Source organism: Bombina bombina, chromosome 7 (genome assembly GCF_027579735.1).
Source record: "Bombina bombina isolate aBomBom1 chromosome 7, aBomBom1.pri, whole genome shotgun sequence".
NCBI classification, from domain to species: Eukaryota; Metazoa; Chordata; class Amphibia; order Anura; family Bombinatoridae; genus Bombina; species Bombina bombina.
Genome location: NC_069505.1, coordinates 592,946,146 through 592,958,138, shown reverse-complemented (window position 1 = coordinate 592,958,138; position 11,993 = coordinate 592,946,146).

The window sequence follows — 11,993 nt, the reverse complement described above, 5'->3', positions numbered from 1 at the left end:
GCGTACACCTGCATTACAGATGTGACAGCCGTTATGTCTGGGGGTTGGGTTTGTTTCCAGGCTCTTGCTATCGTCAGTTTCGTGGCCGCTAAGACAAAGATGACCAATTTAGAGACATGGGTTGGGACGCTCCTCGGGAAAATGTGTAAAAGAGCGATTGCAGGAGTTAGTGGGATAGATAGCCCCAGGTTAGCACAGAGGGTTTCTACCTGAGTCCAGAGAGGTGCCAGCTTTGGGCAATCCCACCAAGTATGCATGTCTGAGCCCCTTTGCATGCATTCCCTCCAACATAGAGGAGGCGCTGTGGGGAACATCTGTGACAGCCTTGTGGGAGTATAGTACCATTTTAGGAATAATTTCATGTAAGCCTCTAGTGTATTTGCACAGTGTACCGTCTTTTTAGTCAACGTCATGGCTATGGATAGATCTTTATCTGAAATTGGTCTGGATAAATCACCCTCCCAGGCCCTTATCTGCCATGGTCTGTCTTTGTTAGTGGACGACTGTAGAAGATCGTAGTGAAACGATATGAGCCTAGGGGTCTTGATAGGGAGTTGCCATAGCTTTTCCCAATTAGTCAGGGGTCTGTTTAGGGTTTTGGGGAATCCCCAAGATGTCATAAAGGCGTAGAGCCTCGAATATTCAAAGGAGGCCCACGGGGGGGGCTCTGGGATTATGGTACTGATATTATGAGGTGAGATTAAGGTGTCCGAGGGGTACACACAGGAGACCACTTTGAGGTTTAAGTCCCTCCACTGCTGTATGTGTGTATCAGGAAGAGCCGCCAGTAAGGCCGGTATAGATTGAATGGGAGATGGGTGTGGGGCGATGTCACGGATGTTTCTGAGGCTATACCAGACTTTCAGATTGTCTCTGATAATGATATTTTGTATTCCTAAGCTGTCAACACAATGCTTAGGGATCCAGGGTAAGTCTGCCAATCTTAGGCCTAGGGGAAGGTTCGAAGTTTCTATGTTTTTCCAGCCCTGCTGTTCCCCCTTATCCGCCCATGCCGTGATATGAGAGAGCCTGGCTGCCTCGTAATATCCACGTACGTTAGGCATTGCAACTCCTCCATATTCATATCTCTTTTGGAGAATCTTTGCCGCTATCCGGGGCCTGGACTTATTCCAGATATAGTGTTGCCCAAGAGATTGGAGCTTGTCTATAAAAGCAGTGGGTACATTAAGAGGGATACAGCGGAAATAGTACAGAATTTTTGGTAAGATCGTCATTTTGAAGGATGCAATGCGGCCCAGCCACGAAATTTCTTTAAGGCTCCACGAAGATGTGAGCTCAGTGACCTCTTTAATGAGGGTTGTGTAGTTAATAGAGATAACCAATTTCGGGTCCGGACCTAGCTGTACCCCTAAGTGCCGAATGGAGGTTCGTGACCATTGGAAGGAGTACAGTGTTTGTAAAATTTCCAATTCAAACGCTGGCATGCTTACCGGTAACGCCTCTGTTTTGGTGACGTTAACTTTGTAGTAGCTGTGGGCTCCGAACTCAGAGATAATATCAAAGAGTACTGGCAGGGAGCCTATTGGGTTTGTTAAGAAGAGCGTGACATCGTCCGCGTATAGTGCGATCTTCGCAGTAGTGCCTCCAAGCTGGACCCCTCTTACTGCAGGTGATTGTCTAATAGCCTGAGCTAAAGGTTCAATGGCCATGGAAAAAATTAGAGGAGACAGGGGGCATCCTTGTCTGGTGCCGTTGGTGATATATATTTCCGGGGAGGCAAACCCCATACCTTTAACTACTGCTGAGGGACAAGAATACAGGGCTCGAATTGCTTTAATCACGATCTCTGGCATGCCAAATTGAGCAAGCGTATGCCATAGGTATTCCCATCTGACCCTGTCAAACGCTTTTTCTGCGTCTAGCGACAGGGCCAGCATGGGTGTCCTCAGTCGGGAGGCTTCTGTGAGTATGTTCAGCGTTTTCCGAGAATTGTCTGGGCCTTCTCTGCCGAACGTGAAACCAACTTGGTCTGTATGAATCACCTTTGGGAGCAGGCTATTGAGGCGGTTAGCCCATAGCTTTGCATATAGCTTTACATCACCATTAATCAAGGATATTGGTCTGTAGCTCGTACATTGTGAGGGGTCTTTATTTGGTTTCGATATGGGCAAAATTACTGCTTGCAGGAATTCTTTATGGAATGAGCCTGCCTCTCGGGCCTCCGAAAAGACCTTGAGGAGGATCCCCTGGAGTTCCGGTTTAAACAGTTTATAGAAGGCTGTTGGGTACCCATCAGGACCTGGAGCCTTGTTATTTTGGGAGTGTTTAATGGCTAAACTAAGCTCATTTAGGGAAAATGGGGCTTTAAGTGCCTCTCCATCCTCATCTGCGATGGATGGTAGGCCCAGCTTCCGTAAGAAATGTACCATTTCACACGAGGAGGACTCTTTAGCAGTCATCGAGGGCTTGAGGTGATACAGGTTAGAGTAATATTCCGCAAACGTCTCCCCAATGTCCTTAGGTGAGTAGACCGAGCTGTCACCTCTCTGGAGTGATAAGATCCTACCCGCCGCTGTCCTGCATCTTAATTTATGAGCAAGGAGGGTTGAGGCCTTATTACCTTGGCAATACATCAGCTTCTGGAATCTAGCATAAGATTCTTTAACTCTTTGCAAGTCTCTATCTGCCAATTGCGTTCGCAATTCCTTAATTTTATCAGCGAGGTTTGTAGCTGGGGAGTTTTTATTCTCCTGCTCTACAGCGCGAAGTTCAGCCATGAGGAGGCCGACAGGCAGACCTGCTTGACGTCGTAGCATCGCCTGCCGTCGAATGCAGATCCCTCTGATGTAAGCTTTCAGAGCAGCCCAAATAGTTTGGGAGGACATATCCGGGGTTTCATTTATTCTTAGAAACTCAACAATAGAGGCTTGGAGGGACATTCTAAACGTTTTATCTTGAAGATTAATAACAGTTTTATTGATAGTGATGCAGCTTCCTTTCAGTGGCATTTTTACATCACAGCGCATGGTTTTATTGATCTATTTGTTTATCAGTTTATTTTTAAATCTATTTTTATTGTGGAAGTGTAAGGCTTAAATTTAGTCCCTTAATTAAGATTTGGTTATTTATCTTTATATAAGTAAGTGATGTGATGGTTTTTAAGTGTCTGTGATGAAGCATTCTGTGATGCACGAAACGTTAAGACTTTCATGTCCCCTCCAAATGTTGTTATTTTTTTTGTTTTGTTTTTAAATGTGTTAGTAAATTCTCATGTTTTAATATTTTGTTCAACTCAAGGGGTTTAGTTATATATTTTTACTCAGTATAAGTTTGTTCACAGCAATAACGGTTAGTGCTCTTGGAGCTGTGACAGATCTGTGTAGCAAGAGATGTGAAGATTATATAATATCATATAATGTAGTTACTGACTGAAATACAATATATGCACCACGCATAACATAAGCAGGGTGTCTTAGCAATCACTAAAAACACTTTTGTGGGCTTTTTGCTTATGTGTGACCACATGCTCATGACAACGCCTTGTAATAGCCATTTTAATATGAGATATGATTAGCTGAGGACATATCCGAACTACTCGCTTTATCAGCCCATTTTAATGGGCGTCCCAGCTTCACTTCTCTGACAATACTAAACTAAACTGAGAGCTTCTACGTAAGACAGAGATAATGCATTCATGATAAATAGATAGGTGATAGATAGATAATCTGTAGACAGATATTTGTAGATAGATAGTGTGATGAGAGCAGGAGGTGATGTCACTAGTTTGGGGGCGGGGCTTAGGTCCGGTGTCTGTGTCGCAGTTAGTTTAGTACAATCAACCTGACTAGATGTGTATTGTTATGCTCTGCAATAAAATAGAGTTGTACCATCATTGTGTCCTGCATATGTCCTGCATCTCATGACATGGTGTCAGAAGTTCTGGACTGTGCTTCTGTTCCTGATCGATTGCAATGTCAAAGTTTACCCCACCTGAGCCTTTTGACTTCTCTCAGCCTGCAGCTTGGCCCACATGGCGTCAGCGGTTTCAGTGCTTCAGGATTGCATCCAAACTGAACAAGGAGAGTGGTGAAGTACAAGTTAATTCTCTTTTATACTCTATGGGGAAAGATGTGGAGCCAGTGTTCAATGCTTTTACTTTCCAAGAAGGGGAAGAATTTAACTTTGAAATAGTTATGGATAAACTCAGTGCCCACTTTGTGCCCAAAAGAAATGTGATTCATGAGAGAGCTTGTTTTCACAAACGTAATCAGCGTGTGGGAGAATCTGTGGAGTCATTTGTGCGCAGCCTGTATGAATTAGCTGAATTCTGTGAGTTTGGTGTTGCTAAAGAAGAGCAAATCAGAGACAGAATAGTTATTGGAATTGCAGATGCTGAAGTCTCCCTGAAGCTGCAGTTAGAGCCTGATTTAACGTTAGATGGGGCTATTAGGATGGCCCGCCAGAGTGAACTGGTGAAAAAGCAAAGTGCTGATCTGAGGTCTGAGAGTATGGTGGATGAAGTGCAACAGTCTAGGAAAACTGCTAGTGAAAGGCACAGTGTGAGCGGTAGATCTAAAGTACTGGAAAGGCCTAGAAGTGGATGGGCGCAACATGCCCGATGCACACGGTGCTACCGGGCCCATGATCAGAGTGTTATATGCCCGGCCAGAGATAAAAGATGCAGAAAATGTAACAGAATGGGCCATTTTGAAGTGGTGTGTAAAACTGAATACATAAAGGAGATGCAGGTGGACGGTGACCAGGAGGGTCAGGAAGTGTCTTTTGTGGGGTCCGTTGTGGAACGGCCAAGCTCAGAGGAAGATTGTAAAGTTACTTTTATTGTAATGGGAGACAAAGTTGATTTTAAGATTGACACAGGAGCAGATATCACTGTAATGTCTTTTGCTGAATTTATGAAACTACCTTGACAGCCCCAGCTGGCGAAGGTTACTACAAATGTCCATAGTCCTGGCGGCCGCATTGATTGTGTGGGGAAATTTCTTGCCAGCTGTGAGTACAAGCAAAGAAAGTTCACCATGTGGGTGCATGTGATTCGAGGTCAGTGTGTTAATAATTTATTGAGCAGAAAAGCAGCCTGCGACTTGGGCCTCGTGGCCAGAGTGAATGAGATTTCCGAAGATATGTTTGGCGAATTGGGCCTACTGTATTGCAAACCAGTCCGTATAGCACTTAAAAGTGACGCAGTATTTCTACTCCTCGTAGAATTCAGTTCCCGCTCATGCCTCAAGTGGAGAAAGAGCTTATGCGCATGAAGTCTATGGGGGTTATTGAAGAGGTTGTTGAAGCGACTGATTGGTGTGCCCCCATTGTTCCAGTTGCAAAGAAAAACGGAAAGGTGCGCATCTGTGTGGACCTGAAAAGGTTGAATGAGGCAGTGAAGAGAGAGAGATTTGTGCTGCCGACATTAGAAGATATAGCTCCAAAGTTGGCTGGGGCGAAGTTCTTTTCCACATTAGACGCTTCTAGCGGCTTTTGGCAGATCCCCCTGGATCCAAAGTGCCGCAAACTGACTACCTTTATCACACCGGTAGGTCGGTTCTGCTTCTGCAGACTCCCCTTTGGGATATCCTCCGCTCCTGAAATCTTTCAAAGGGAAATGAGTTCTCTCCTGAGTGACCACGTGGGCACAGTGGACGTCATGGACGACATTCTAGTGTATGGGTCTACAGTGGAGGAGCATGATCAGCGTTTAAGTTGTGTGCTACAGGCTATCAAAGAGTCTGGGCTGAAGCTGAATAAAGAAAAATGTCATTTTAGGAAAACTGAATTATGCTACTTTGGACATATCATCAACGGGGATGGCATCAAGCCAGACCCCGAGAAAATTTGTGCTATTGAACAGATGAAAAGTCCTTCTGATGTACATGAGCTGAGACAGATATTGGGCCTTGTAAATTATGTGGGCAAGTTTCTTCCAGATTAATCAACAGTTTTACACCCTATCACAGAGTTGCTTAAGAAAGACGTTGTCTGGGTCTGGGGACCTTCACAAGAAAAGGCTTTCCTGCAGGCCAAGTCCCTGCTGGGGTCTGCCCCAGTGCTGGGATTCTACGACCCTTCAAAAAAGACTGTGGTTAGTGCCGATGCAAGCAGTTATGGGTTGGGGGCTGCACTCCTGCAGTTAAATGAGAATAAACTACAGCCCATCGCCTACTGTTCCCGCACACTGACGGCTGCGGAGTCAAAATACGCTCAAATTGAGAAAGAGTGCCTGGCTGCAGTTTGGGCCTGTGAGCGCTTTCAGCGTTATCCAGTGGGTTTGGAGAAATTTAGTCTGGAAACTGACCACAAACCGCTAGTCCCTCTAATCAACTCCTATGACATTGACAAAACACCCTTGAGATGCCAGAGACTTTTAATGAGACTGCTCAGGTTCAATGTTCAGGCAGTGCATGTGCCGGGGAAACAACTGGTTGTGGCAGATACACTATCCAGGCTCCCGCTGGCTGCTGCTGAAGAATCCTCCACAGAATCTGATGTGAAAGTGTATGTTTATTCAGTTCTGGTCTCTAAGTCCTTTTTTTCAAGGAAACTGGAAGAGATAAAGAAAGAGACATATTTGGACACAGATCTGCAAGAAGTTATAAGGTACATAAAAGAAGGCTGGCCCGAGAGCCGGGCAGCCTGGATGTCTTTAAATGCTTACCAGCCAGAGAGGTCGCAGCTCACGGAGCTGGAGGGGTTGGTGCTGTTCCAAGACCGCATTGTAATTCCTGTCAGCATGAGGAAGGAGATGTTGAACAGGATTCACGATGGCCACTTAGGCATTACAAAGTGCAGAGAAAGGGCAGCTACAGCTGTGTGGTGGCCTGGGATCAGCTCCGACATTGCAAATCACGTGTCTAAATGTGCCTTTTGCCGGGAACGCCGGCCTACTCTCAGAGAAGGGAGCCCTTGATGTCTACTCCGCTGCCTGCGGGGCCGTGGCAGAAAATAGCTGCTGATTTGTGCGAACTGCACGGGAAAAAGTTCCTTGTTGTGATCGACTACTATTCCAGGTATTTGGAGATTGCACCCCTGAATGATATCACAAGTCAGGCCGTTATCATTCGCCTGAAGAGCTTGTTCGCCCGCTGCGGCATTCCAATGGAGCTAGTGAGTGATAATGGTATGCAGTTCGCTTCTACAGAGTTCAGTGCTTTCAGCAGGGAGTATGACTTTGTACATTCCACGTCAAGTCCACATTATCCGCAGGCCAACGGAATGGCTGAAAGGGCAGTTCAGACAACAAAATTCATTCTAAAGCAATCTGTTTTCTAACCTATTTGTTTATATAATGTTCAAAAACAAAAATGTTGTGGTATACTCTGTTTGTGTACCTTGTTATTTGTTATATGCAAATGTATGCTTCGCCTTTGAAAAAGGGGAAGATGTGATGAGAGCAGGAGCGAATGTCACTAGTTTGGGGGCGGGGCTTAGGTCTGGTGTCTGTGTCGCAGTTAGTTTAGTACAATCAACCTGACTAGATGTGTATTGTTATGCTCTGCAATAAAATATAGTTGTACCATCATTGCTGTGTCCTGCATATGTCCTGCATCTCATGACAGATAGATAGATAGATAGAGATGGATAATTTGTATATAGATATTTGTAGATAGATAGATGATAGATAATCTGTAGACAAATATTTGTAGATAGAAGATAGATGGATAATCTGTAGATAGATATTTGTAGACAGAAATTTGTAGATAGATAGATAGATAGATAGATAGATAGATAGATAGATAGATAGATGATAGAATGTAGACAAATATTTGTATAAAGATAGACAGTTAATATGTAGATAGATATTTGTAGGCAGATATTTGTAAATAAAGAAATATATAGATAAATAGAAGATAGATGGATAATTTCTAGATAGAATGTAGACAAATATTTGTAGATAGTTAATATGTAGATAGATATTTGTAGGCAGATATTTGTAGATAAATAGATGTTAGATAGATATGATGTTAGATAGATATATAGATAAATAGATAGATGTTAGATAGATATATAGATAAATAAATAGATAGACAGATCTCACATAGTGTTACAGGGAATGTAAAGAGATATGTGAGCATTACATGCATATAAAGATATTTAATATTAGCTAAAAGTAATACACAGTAACACACAGCAGCTGTGGGATTCTGTACCTTGTGTAACAACAGATACAGTCTGTGATAAGTCTGTTTTGCCTGAACACAAGCAACTCATTTTATTTATTTATTTTCTTTTTTCTCTAAGAAGCAGGACTACAACTACCATAAGCCTTTGCTGATGATCACAGGAGCCAATCAGTGCAGAGTTCCTGAAGGAGGTAAGAGGCGAGTGTGAGTTGAAATGGTTTGTGTACAAAAGGCCCAGAGCTGAGTTTCAGGGGAGTGAGGGAGAGTGGGGGTAGCAGGGACACAGGCTGAGGTCACTGGTGTGTACAGAAAGCTAGAGGGGGGGGGTGGGCAAGTGCAGGAAATAGGGGAATAAAGCAGTAGTTGTAATCACATCTATTGTTGTCATATATATATACATACACAGTTACAGTATACACACACTATATACTGTATATACATATATATATATACACACATACATACAGTTACAGGATATATACACATACATACAGTTACAGGATATATACACATACATACAGTTACAGGATATATACACACACTATATACTCTATACACATACAGTTACAGGATATACACACACACTATATACTCTATACACATACAGTTACAGGATATACACACACACTATATACTCTATACACATACAGTTACAGGATATATACACACACTATATACTCTATACACATACAGTTACAGGATATACACACACACTATATACTCTATACACATACAGTTACAGGATATATACACACACTATATACTCTCTCTCTCTCTCTATATATATATATATATTTACATACACAGTTACAGTATATATACACACACTATATACTCTCTCTCTCTCTCTCTATATATATATATATATATTTACATACACAGTTACAGGATATATACACACACTATATACTCTATACACATACAGTTACAGGATATACACACACACTATATACTCTATACACATACAGTTACAGGATATATACACACACTATATACTCTCTCTCTCTCTCTCTCTCTCTCTATATATATATATATATATATATATATATATATATATATATATATATATTTACATACACTTACAGTATATATACACACACTATATACTCTATATACATATATATATATACACACATACATACAGTTACAGGATATATACACACTCTATATATATATATATATATATATATATATATGTATATATATATATATACACATACAGTTACAGGATATATACTGTGTGTGATATTATTTATCTGTAGAATCCCACTCTATATACTTTATATACATACACACACATACATACAGTTACTGTATATATACTGTGTGTGAGATTCTTTATTATTTATATGTAGCAATAACATATTTACAGTGTGCCATATACATGCATGCAGAATCACACTCTATATACATTTATATTTTTATATATATATATATATATATATATATATATACACACACATACATACAGTTACTGTATATATACTGTGAGATTCTTTATTATTTATATGTAGCAATAACGTATGTACAGCGTGTCATTTACATGCATGCAGAATCACACTCTATATATTATATATACACACACATACATACATTTACAGTATATATACTGTGTGTGATATTGTTTATTATTTATCTGTAGCAATAACGTATGTACAGCGTGTCATTTACATGCATGCAGAATCACACTCTATATATTATATATACACACACATACATACAGTTACAGTATATATACTGTGTGTGATATTCTTTATTATTTATCTGTAGCAATAACGTATGTACAGCGTGTCATTTACATGCATGCAGAATCACACTCTATATATTATATATACACACACATACATACAGTTACAGTATATATACTGTGTGTGATATTCTTTATTATTTATCTGTAGCAATAACGTATGTACAGCGTGTCATTTACATGCATGCAGAATCACACTCTATATATTATATATACACACACATACATACAGTTACAGTATATATACTGTGTGTGATATTCTTTATTATTTATCTGTAGCAATAACGTATGTACAGCGTGTCATTTACATGCATGCAGAAGCACACTCTATATACTCTCTCTCTCTCTCTCTCTATATATATATATATATATATATATATATATAATATCAAAAAGAAAGAAATGAAAAAGAGAGAGAGAGATCAGAAAAATTGGAATAATAGGATTCCTTAGCCAGCACTTCCCATATAGTTACAATATAATTAAAGCAGATATTGAACACCTGAGGGAATATCAAAGACGCAGCAAAGACAAAGAATCAGAATGCACAAATATTATGTGAAATATATAAATGTATTAACTACCTTAGTCTAAAACATATACACAAACCATGTTACCCCTAAATATATTAAAAATACAAAACCATGGCAGAGAGAAACTCAAATAAGACGTCTATAATATGCATATACACACCAATAATAAAAATCGTATCAATATTTAGCCTAGATAATATACAATGGGCTTCCAAACCACAGATAGTTCCAATAACAAGTGTACATGTCAAATGCAGACGTCAAAGTTAGTACAGTCCAGCCATATTCAGCCAGTAATTCTAGTGCACGTTTAGATGGAGCAAAGAGATATAGCTCTTATAATAAGCAGTTAAATGTAGGTTAATGACTGTTTGTAGTAAGCAGTTCATGCAAGTTAGTCGTAGTCATACTGTATGTAGCAGCAAAGTGTGACGGAATTACAGTCCCATAATATCGTCATATATAAAGGGAAGACCAGAAATCTAGCACATGTCTATGCAGAAATTGTGGTTATTCAAGGAAACTCCTACTGAGAGCTGTACTTTCGCCCAAGGGTTCCTTTTCAGATCTCACAACTTCCCAAATGGTCTGTGTTCCAACGTGCTGCATGTAGTTTTAATCCTGCAAATGTTGTCTCCATACAACCCGTAATGCGGGAGGTTTTGCCTTCTCTCTAAGCGGTTTGTATTACAGCAGACTCCACTTTTACTCGGGTGGTCTCAGGTTTTCCCAATTACTTTACTAAATCAGGTTGTTCTTTGAGCTGGTTTGATTGAATCTTTAAAGATATATATATATATATATATATATATATATATATATATATATATAAAGGTGGCCCTCGTTTTACAATGGTTCAATTTACACCGTTTCAGAATAACAACCTTTTTTTCCAGTCATGTGACTGCTATTGAGAAGCAGTGCATTTATTAAAATAGCCAGTAGGTGGAGCTGTCCGCTTGTGTTGCAGCAAAGCCAAGCAAGCTGTAATTAATCATTTTAACCAGACCTGAGCTATCAAGCAGCTTGCAAAGGAACAAGATCTTCCTGTCTATAAATCAGTCCAGATTGGAATGCATAGAAAGAACTGTTTGCAGAAAAATGCAAGTGAAGTTTGTGTTGTGTGATTATTTTATTAGGTTTATAATGCTGTTTAGCAAATGTTTTTATTCATTTAACTTAGTTTAATTATATATTCTGTATTGTGTGGTTATTTTATTAGGTTTGTAATGCTGTTTAGCATTTACAGTCTTCATTTCAAAGCTTTAAAAATAATGTATTAGATGTTACTTATGACAATTTTGAGAGGAGCCTGGAACCTATCTCCCTCACTTCCCATTGACTTAAATTATAAACTGGGTTTCAATTTACAACGGTTTCGATTTACAACCATTCCTTCTGGAACCTAACCCCGGCGTAAACTGCGGGCTACTTGTGTATATATATATATTTATGTACACATTTTTTTCAATTTTTTTTCCAAAATATCATTAAAGAGACTGAGACACTAAAGTCAGAATTTATTTTTTATGATTCAGATAAAGCATTCAGTTTTAAGAAACCTTCCAATTTATTTGTATTATCAAATGTACAGTCTTTTTATATACACCCTTTTTGAGG